Genomic DNA, 9,817 nt, shown 5'->3' with positions numbered 1-9,817 from the left:
AGGTCATTACATCTGTCTTCAGTGTTTAAATTTCAGTGAGTTTTGTTCTTAGTAACATTACACAGAAATGTTTAGTTCTCCTTTTCATTATTAATGTGCTTCATTGTCTCTCTGTTTAAAGTTCGACCAGTGGTGAGAGATTTATTTGAAGAAAATCCCCAACTGGACGCAAACCACGACTGAAGACGAGGGAACAGCAACAAGTGAACCAGCCCGAGGACTGAGAGCACCGACTGGAGAGGACCCATCTGACTCGGAGATTCCGGTGATTCAGTCAGGAGAAAGTTTGGTGAGTCTCATTTACTCAAACACTGGTCCTTTAGACATTACATACCTGTACAAAGGAAGGGAGGAAATAGTTGGGAGTGAGACTGAATGTGCCCAGCAGAACCAGTTATGCCTCTGTCAGACCCAGTTGCAATCACTCCAGGTCTGGTAATGTGCTTCCAGCAGCCCAGCCCTTTGAAACCACTCCCATTCCCTCACAGTGGTTACTCAGTAAAAGATCTTGCATCCTCTGAAGTCGCTTTTGGTCAGATCTGAGTGGGGAGAGGGAAAGAGAGGGGAGTGTTTTTACTGACTGTCTTTCAAAAACAGTATTTGTTTCAACTTGCTGCAAACTCTCTCCCCATACCCTGTACTTTCTCAACCAAAGTATTGACATAGATTACAAGTAGCAATGGGTGTAACCCCAGGGAACGTCACTAAGCATGGAACTCGAGTCCAAGAAACAGCCTCTCACCATCACCCTCTGATTCCTACCACCCAGCCATTCCCAGACCCTGGGGCTCTGTAACAAACTCAATGTTAACAGGAAGATTAGTCAGTGATTAAGATGATGAGAGAATTGTGGCCTCCTGAAAGGACACGCGAGCTGAGCTGTCTGATTCATTGGACCAGATCCACCCTCGTTGACAACGTAATTTACCCCTTGCCCATCCACCCAGGTCATGTTACTTCCGATAACCCACAGTACCCCAACCACCCTCCGTTCCGCCAGTGGCCCCAGACCCTTCTGACCATTCATCCCACACCGACACATAGACAGGCCCCCTTCACCCACGTCCACCCTCCCAGCTTGGGGAACCAGAGCAAAATGATCCCGCGATCCCGACACAGTGCAAAACTAAAACCAGGGATGCAAGACTGGAGAGCCCGGAGCCTCCAGCTGTCCGGCTCGGTCCCGGCCCTTTCCCACAGCAACCAGCCCTCGATTTACACAAACCCGAGATTAACCCCTTCCTCACCACCACCTGAACAGAGGAAACACCCGCATCAGCTGGGGTTGAGCTGCAGTTGGTCCCCATATGAGTTAAAACTCCCCGCTGTCGGATCTGGAGACCAGAATCGTACGCGGTAAAACCATATAACAAATACAGCACAGAAACAGGCCATCTCGGCATTCCTAGTGCGTGCCGAACGCTTACTCTCAACTAGTCCCACTGACCTGCACTCAGCCCATAATCCTCCATTCCTTTCCTGTCCATATACCTATACAATTTTTTTTTAAATGAAAAAATCGAACCTGCCTCTACCACTTCCACTGGAGGCTCGTTCCACACAGTTACCACTCTCTGAGTAAAGAAGTTACCCCTCATGTTACCCCTAACCTTTTGCCCCTCAACTCTCAACTTATGTCCTCTTGTTTGAATCTCCCCTACACTCAATGGAAAAAGCCTATCCACATCAACTCTATCAATCCCCGCATAATTTTAAATACTTCTATCAAGTCCCCCCTCAACCTTCTATGCTCCAAAGAATAAAGACCTAACTTGTTCAACCTTTCTCTGTAAATTAGGTGCTGAAACCCAGGTAACATTCTAGTAAATCTCTGTTCTCTGTTGACATCTTACGTATAATTTGGTGACCAGAACTGTATATAATGCTCCAAATCTGGCCTCACCAATGCCTTGTACAATTTTAACATTACATCCCAACTCCTGTACTCAATGCTCAAAGGTCAGCATACCAAAAGCTTTCTTCATCACCACATGAGCTTCCTCCTTCAGGGAAATATGCACCATTATTCCTAGATTTCCTCACACTGTCTACAAGCTTTCTCTATTTGTGAACTAACCTCTTCTCTCCTAGTCTCTTCAATCTGATTCCCACCCCCCCCAACCATTCTAGTTTAAAGTCTCCCCAGTAGCCTCCACAGATCTCCCCGCCAGGATATTGGTCCCCCTAGCTTTCAAGTGCAACCCGTTCTTTTTGTACAGGTCACACCTGTCCCAAAAGAGCTCCCAATGATCCAAAAACTTGAATCCCTGCCCCCTGCTTCAATCCCTCAGCCAGACATTTATCCTCCACCTCATTCCATGACTACTGTCACTGCCACGTGGCACAGGCAGTAATCCCGAGATTACTACCTTTGCGGACCTTCTTCTCAAATCCCTTCCTAACTCCCTATATTCTCCTTTCAGGACCTCTTCCCTTTTCCTACCTATGTCATTGGTACTTATATCTACCACGACCTCTGGCTCCTCACCCTCCCACTTCAGGATATCTTGGACGCGATCAGAAGTATCCCGGACCCGGCACCAGGGAGGCAAACTACCATCCAGATCTCCTGACTGCATCCACAGAATCACCTATCTGACTCCCTAACTATCAAGTCCCCTATTACTACTGCCTTCCTCTTCCTTTCCCTCCCCTTCTGAGCTACAGGGCTGGACTCTGTGCCAGAGGCACGGCCACAGTTGCTTCCCCCAGGTAGGCTGTTCACCCCCCCACCCCCCGCAACAGTATTCAAACAGGAGTACTTAATTGTCAAGGGGTACAGCCACTGGGGTACTCTCTAGTACCTGACTCTTCCCCTTCCCCCTCCTAACCATGACCCACCTGTCTGCCTTCCGTGGCCCCGGTGTGACCACCTGCCTGTAACTCCTCTCTATCAACTCCTCGCTCTCCCTGACCAGACGAAGGTCATCGAGCTGCAGCTCCAGTTCCCTGGCACAGTCCCTTAGGAACTGCAGCTCGGCTCACCCGGCGCAGATGTTAACGTCCGGGATGCTAGGAAACTCCAGGACCTCCCACATCCGACACCGAGAACAGCAAGCTGCCCTCACACTCATAATTCCCAGCATGGAACCGTAATCCCATGGTGGATTTGTTCGGTGACTTGTGAACATACGTGATTAATGACCCTGCAACTGGGTACTGGATAAATAGTTAATCTAACAATTCAGATCATACACACCAATCTCCTTGCCTTTCTCCCTCACCCCGAGCTACTTACCCCATTTCCCTCTCCACACCCTCCTCACAGTCCGTCTTCCTCATAGGGCCCTCTACTCCAGCCCTCCCTTCCTGCTCCCTCTCTCCCTCACTCTCAACTCTCCCTCACCCCTTCCTTATCATCACCCCTCTCAATCATCCGTGCTTCCTCACCGCCTCTCTCCCTCCCGCTTCTCTCTTCCCTATCCCTCTCAGTTACACTGCTACTTGACCAGCCTCCCACTCTCTTTCACCCCTTTCCTTGCACTCTCCTTTTTTGCCACTCTCTCTACCCCTCTAGTAATAAATCATACTCCTCTCTCTTGTTTCTCTTCATCTCCTCACTCTGTCATGCCTCTTTTCATTTCTCTCTCACTCTCTCCCCTTCTATCCATCTCTCCATCTGTTTCTCTTCCATTCTACAATCCCTGTCCCTACCCCTATCACCCGCCATCCCACTCTCAATATCAGTCGCCCTCTGTCTTCCCCTCTCCATCTCCTCCTCTCTCACGCACCTCAATCAAACTTGTCTCTCACTCACTCACCTCCGCCACTCTGTAACCACCTCCATTTCCAGCTTTCAACCTCTCTCTCTCTCCCTACATCCCACCCTCCCCCCTCTCTCAAACACTCTCCCCGCTGCCTCCCGTATCCCACACTGTCTTCCCCTCTTTCTCACCCTCTAAATCTACCACTCACCCCACGCGTTCTCCCTCTTCGCTCCCTGTCAGTCCCACTCCTCCTCCTCCTCCTCTCTCCCGTCACACCCCGCGCTTTCCACCCCATCCCATACAGTGGTATGCAAACGGCTGGGCACCACTGGTCAAACTTCCTGTTACTGTGAATAGTTCAGTGAGTAGAAGGTGAACTGGTCTCCAAAAGTCTCAAAATTAAAGACAAAATATTCAACATTTTAAGCAAGATTAGTGTATTATTAAAAACACAAAATGCTGGCAGAACTCAGCTGGCCAGACAGCATCTATGGGAGGAGGTAGTACCGAAGTTTCAGGCCGAAACCCTTCATCAGGAGTTTAGTGTATTATTTCTGTTTTGTACAATTTTAGAGTGGGAGAAAAAAGGGAAAGGAGCACCAAGGAAAAGTTCGGGCACCCCAAGAGATTTGAGCTCTCAGTTAAATTTTACCAAGGTCTCAGACCTGAATTAGCTTGTTAGGGCTATGGCTTGTTTGCAATCATCATTAGGACAGGCCAGGCTGTACAAATTGCAAAGCTTTATAAATATCCTGACTCCTCCAACCTTGTCCCAACAATCAGCAGCCATGGGCTCCTCTAAGCAGCCGCTGAGCACTCTGAAAGTTAAAAAAAATGATGCCCACAAAGCAGGAGTAGGCTATAAGAAGATAGCAAAGCGTTTTCAGGTAGCTGTTTCCTCAGTACATAATGTAATTAAGAACTGGCAGTTAACAGGAACGGTGGAGGTCAAGTTGATGTCTGGAAGGCCAAGAAGTTTCCGAAAGAGCTACTCGTAGGATTGCTAGAAAGGCAAATCAAAACCCCCGTTTGACTGTAAAAAACATTCAGGAAGATTTAGCAGACTCTGAACTGGTGGTGCACTGTTCTACTGTACAGCGACACCTGCACAAACATGACCTTCATGGAAGAGTCATCAGAAGAAAACCTTTCCTGCGTCCTCATCACAAAATTCAGCATTAGAGGTTTTTCTGACATTGAGGGAGAGGTTATTTTCTTGACACCAGACAGATGTTGTTCAGAGCTCAGACAGAGTCAGCATCAAATGCTTGAGCCTGGTGCGATGGATGTGTTGAGCTGTGGAAATCACAATGCAAGAAGCATCGTAGGAAAGCCAGATGAGCCCAGGGCATGGAATTGTGATATCGTAGGCATTACTGGGAATTGGTTGCACCCAACAGTCTGAGGAATCTGGAGGAACAAATTTGTAGAGAATTCACAGACTATACCAAGAAAAAAAAGTTGATATAGTAAGTGATTTTAACTTTCCATATATTGACTGGGACTCCCATACTGTAAAAGGACTAGATGGGGTAGAGCTTGTCAAATGCTCCTTAATCAGTACGTAAAACATCCGGCGTAGAATTGTGCAATAAGCTGTTGGGAAACGATCTAGGGCTGGTGACAAAAATTAGTGAACGGGAACACTTTGTGTATAGTGATCATAATGCCATGAGATTCCAAGTAAGTACGGAAAAACAGAGGTCTGGACCTCTCTTGAGATTCTAAATTGGAGAAAGATCAATGTTTATGGTATTTGCAAGGATTTGACAAGTGTGGACTGGGACAGGCTGTTTTCTGCAAAGGAGTACTTGGTAAGTGGGGGTTCTTCAGAAGTGAAATTTTGAGGGTGCAGAGTTTGTATGCACCTACCAAAATAAATGTTGAAAGGTAACTGGTGCAGGGAACCTTTGTTTTCAACTGATATCGAGGCCCCGGATATTTTGTTCCTCTAAATTCCTCAGGCTGTTGGGTGCTACCAAGACACATTAATGACTACAATATCATACTCCCACACCCTGAGCTCATCTGACTTTCTTTAGTTGACTTCTGTTGGTTTCTATAAGCTTCCCAATGTTCTTTGCTCTATTATTTGCCCTCTCTTTGGCTTTTATGTTGGCTTAGGCTTCTCATTTCAGCCACAGTTGTGTCCTCCTGCCTTTCCAATGTTTCCACTTCTTTGGGATGTGTCTATCACTCACCTCCCGAGTTGCTCCCAGAAACTCCAGCCATTGCTGCTCCATCGTCATTCCTACCAGACTCCCCTTCCAGTCAGGTTTGGCCAGCTTCTCTGACACAGAAACATGGAGGAGGTCAGAACAGAAACATGCCCACTCTGGACGATCAGAATGGTAATCTATATGGGAGAAAAAATAGATGGGGGTGGTTTTAAATAGTAGTTTTGCATCCGTATTTACTCAGGAGATGGACACAGAGTCGATAGAGGTGAGGCAAGGCAGCATCAAATTCAGAGACCCTGGACAGATTACAGAGGTGGAGGTGTTTGCTGTCTTAAGGCAAATTAGCATGGATAAATCCCCAGAGCCTGACTACTTGTTCCCTCGGACCCTGCGGAAGACAAGTGCAGAAATTGTCGGGGTCCAAGCAGAGATATTGAAATAATCCGTAGTGCCAGGTGAGGCACTGGAGGATTGGAGGACAGACAATGTTGTTCCACTGTTCGAGAGGGGCTGTAAGGAGAAACGAGAAAATGTTACGTTATTGAGCGTGACATCAGTAGTGGGAAAGTTATTAGAACATATGTGCAGGAACCGGATATATAAGTATTTGGGTCGATGTGGACTGATTAAGGATAGACAGCATGGTTTTGTGCATGGTGGGTCATGTCTAAACAGTCTTACAGAGTCTCTTGAGGAAGTTATCAGGGAAGTGGATGAAGGCAAGGCAGTGGATGTTGTCTACATGGACTTTAGCAAGGCACTTGAGAAAGTCTCATATGGGAGGTTGGTCAATTAGGTTCAGTCATTCAGCATTCAAGATGAGACAGTAAATTGGATGAGACACTGTCTTTGGGAGAAGCCAGTATGGTAGCAGATGGTTGCCTCTCTGACTGGAACCTGTGACTGGTGGTTGCCAAAGGGATCAGTGGTGGATCTGTTGTTGTTTGTCATCTATATCAGTAATCTGGATGATAAGATGGTTAGGGATCAGCAAATTTTTGGATGAAACCGAGACTGGGGATTCAGCGGACTGTGAGAAGACTATCATGGCTTGCAGTGCGAACTGGACCAGGTGGAAATATGGCTTGAGAAATGGAAAATGGAATTCAATGCAGAGAAGTGCGAGATGTTGCATGTTGGTAGGACCTACCAGGGTGGGTGTTACGCAGTGACTGGTCGGACATGTAGGAGTGTTGTTGATGAAAGGGATCTGGGAATACAGGCCTATGTTTCACTAAAAGTGGTGTCACAGTTCGATAGGGACGGAAAGAAAGATTTTGGCACATAGTCCTTCATAAACCAAAGTACTGGATGGTATGTTGTGTTGACTTTGTACAAGACATTGGTGATGCCTAATCTGGAGTATTGAGTGCAGTTTTGGTCATCAACCTACAGGAAAGATGTAAAAGGGGTTCAGAGATTTCAGAGAAATGCCAGGTCTGGAGGACTTGGGTTATAAGGAGAGACTGAAACAGGTCAGGACTTTATTCCTTGGAAGGTAGAAGATTGAGGGGAGATTTGATGGAGGTATACCACAATTATGAGGGTTATAGATGGGGTAAATGCAAGCTGGCTTTCTCTACTGAGATGGGTTGGGACTACAACCAGAAGCCATGGGTTAAGGGTGAAAGGTGAAAGGTTAATTGGAACATGAGGGGAAAATTCTTCACACAGATCCGGGTGTGGGATGAGCAGCCAGCAGAAGTGGTGCATGCGAGCTCAATTTCAAAATTTAAGAGGTTTGCATAGGTACTTGGATGAAAGGGGTATGGGAGTAGAAAGTTTAAATAGTTCAACACCAACTGGAAGGGCCCGTTTCTGTGTTGTACTTTTCCATGACAAGAACCTTAAATAATACGACCATTCACTCGAATTCCTTTAAGAGCTGTGCAGACCAACCATATATCTGAGTAGGAGAAATCCTCAATTCCAGAGTTTCTCCATGTCTCTCTAATGTTGAGGCAAGTTACTGCAGTGGTTTGCCATTACCTTCTGCTGGGTGAGGGGCCAAAGAGATCACCAGCTCATAACCCAGCACGGATGGAATGCGTGCAGGGGAGCCAGCCGGATTCGAACTCAGGACCTTTCATCTCAATGTCTGGCGCTGATGCGCCATGAGAGGGTTTCTGTTACTGTGGGGCCTGATACCCTTTCAGCTCAGTGGGAACAGGGAATAATACCATTGAAGAGAGTCAAACTGAGCCGTCACATATTGGAGATGGCAGAAGTACCCCACCCTTATAGAGCATCAGAGAGTTTGTGGGTTTTTCCAGATACCAGCACTGTGCCCGGTTCGAAGATGATTTCGCTCTCCAACTTGTGTTGAACTTCACTGTAACAGTGTGATACCAAATCAAACCTTGGCAACTCAAGTGATCTCATATCAAATGTTGTCCTTCACCCACTGATGGATTTTAAATTTTTTTACAGGTTAAAAACGACAAGGAATTTGTCTATGGGAATTCAAACACAACACACCAGTTGTGCTGTCTCTGTTTAGATATTTAAGGAGCAAGAGATTCAATCAACCATCCTTCCTGCTCAGACTGTGGGGAGAGATTCACTCGGTCATCTGACCAACTGACACATCCGTCATTTTACACAGGGGAGAGACCGTTCACCTGCTCAGACACTGGGAATGGATTCACTCAGTAATCTCAACTGAAGCTACACACTGGGCAAGGCCATTCAACTATTCTGTGTGTGGGAACGGGTTCAGTCGGTCTTCCCACCTGTGGACACACCAGTCAGTTCACTTTGAGTAGAGGCTGGTCATCTGCTGAATTTGTGGGGAAGGATTCACTCGGTCATCTGACCTAATGGCTCACCAGCGAGTTCTCACCGGGGAGCGGCCGTTCACCTGCTCAGAATGTGGGAAGAGATTCACTCAGTTATCCAGCCTACAGAGACATCAGCGAGTTCACACTGGGGAGCAGCCGTTCACCTGCTCAGAATGTGGGAAGGGATTCACTCGGTCATCCCACCTACTTGAACACCTGCGAGTTCACACTGGGGAGAAGCCATTCTCCTGCTCAGAATGTGGGAAGGGATTCACTCAGTTATCCAACCTGCAGAGACATCAGCGAGTTCACACTGGGGAGAAGCCGTTCACCTGCTTACAATGTGGGGAAGGATTCACTGATTCATCCAGCAGACTGAAACATCAGCGAGTTCATACCAGGCAGCGGCTGTTCACCTGCTCAGACTGTGGGAAGGGATTCACTTACACATCTAATCTGAAGGTACATCAGCGAGTTCACACTGGTGAGAGGCTGTTCACCTGCTCAGTCTGTGGGAAGGGATTCACTCAGTCATCCAAACTACAGAGTCATCAGCGAGTTCACACTGGGGAGAAGCCGTTCACCTGCTCAGTCTGTGGGAAGGGATTCACTCAGTCATCTACCCTACTGGCACATCAGCGAGTTCACACTGGGGAGAAGCCGTTCACCTGCTCAGAATGTGGGAAGAGATTCACTCCATCATCCCACCTACTTGAACACCTGCGAGTTCACACTGGGGAGAAGCCATTCTCCTGCTCAGAATGTGGGAAGGGATTCACTCAGTCATCTACCCTACTGGTACATCAGCGAGTTCACACTGGGGAGAAGCCATTCACCTGCTCAGTCTGTGGGAAGGGATTCACTCGGTCATCTGGTCTCGAAAAACACCAGCAGGTTCACACTGGGTAGGGGCCGTTCACCTGCTCAGACTTGACAAAACTGTTTGACCAGGAAACAGAAATCTGGGAGCTTTGAGCTGGAACAGCAAGAGCAATAACCTGGAGTCCTGAAAAAGGAAGGAAATCAAGTTGAGATAAAAAAAAACATCAAAGCATCACTAAAAAGTTGTACTCTCACCCTCAGAGGGAATCAGACATGGCTGATCAAGCTATTGGGAAATCAGTTGAGCAACTCAAGCTAGAGAGAATGA

At 47.3% G+C, this 9,817-nt stretch overlaps 1 long non-coding RNA gene across 1 annotated transcript; it reads right to left on the bottom strand.

Moving 5' to 3' along the window:
- Positions 1-235: 235 nt before the first annotated feature.
- Positions 236-8,368, bottom strand: LOC132389614 (uncharacterized). The gene is made up of 3 exons (XR_009510621.1): positions 8,247-8,368; positions 5,909-5,997; positions 236-334 (listed from the first exon to the last, which is right to left on the bottom strand). It is a non-coding gene; the product is annotated as an uncharacterized LOC132389614 (long non-coding RNA).
- Between the last annotated feature and the right edge of the window lie 1,449 nt (positions 8,369-9,817).

Source organism: Hypanus sabinus, unplaced genomic scaffold, assembly GCF_030144855.1.
Source record: "Hypanus sabinus isolate sHypSab1 unplaced genomic scaffold, sHypSab1.hap1 scaffold_61, whole genome shotgun sequence".
Classification (NCBI taxonomy): Eukaryota; Metazoa; Chordata; class Chondrichthyes; order Myliobatiformes; family Dasyatidae; genus Hypanus; species Hypanus sabinus.
This window is presented reverse-complemented; position numbering and strand designations above follow the sequence as displayed.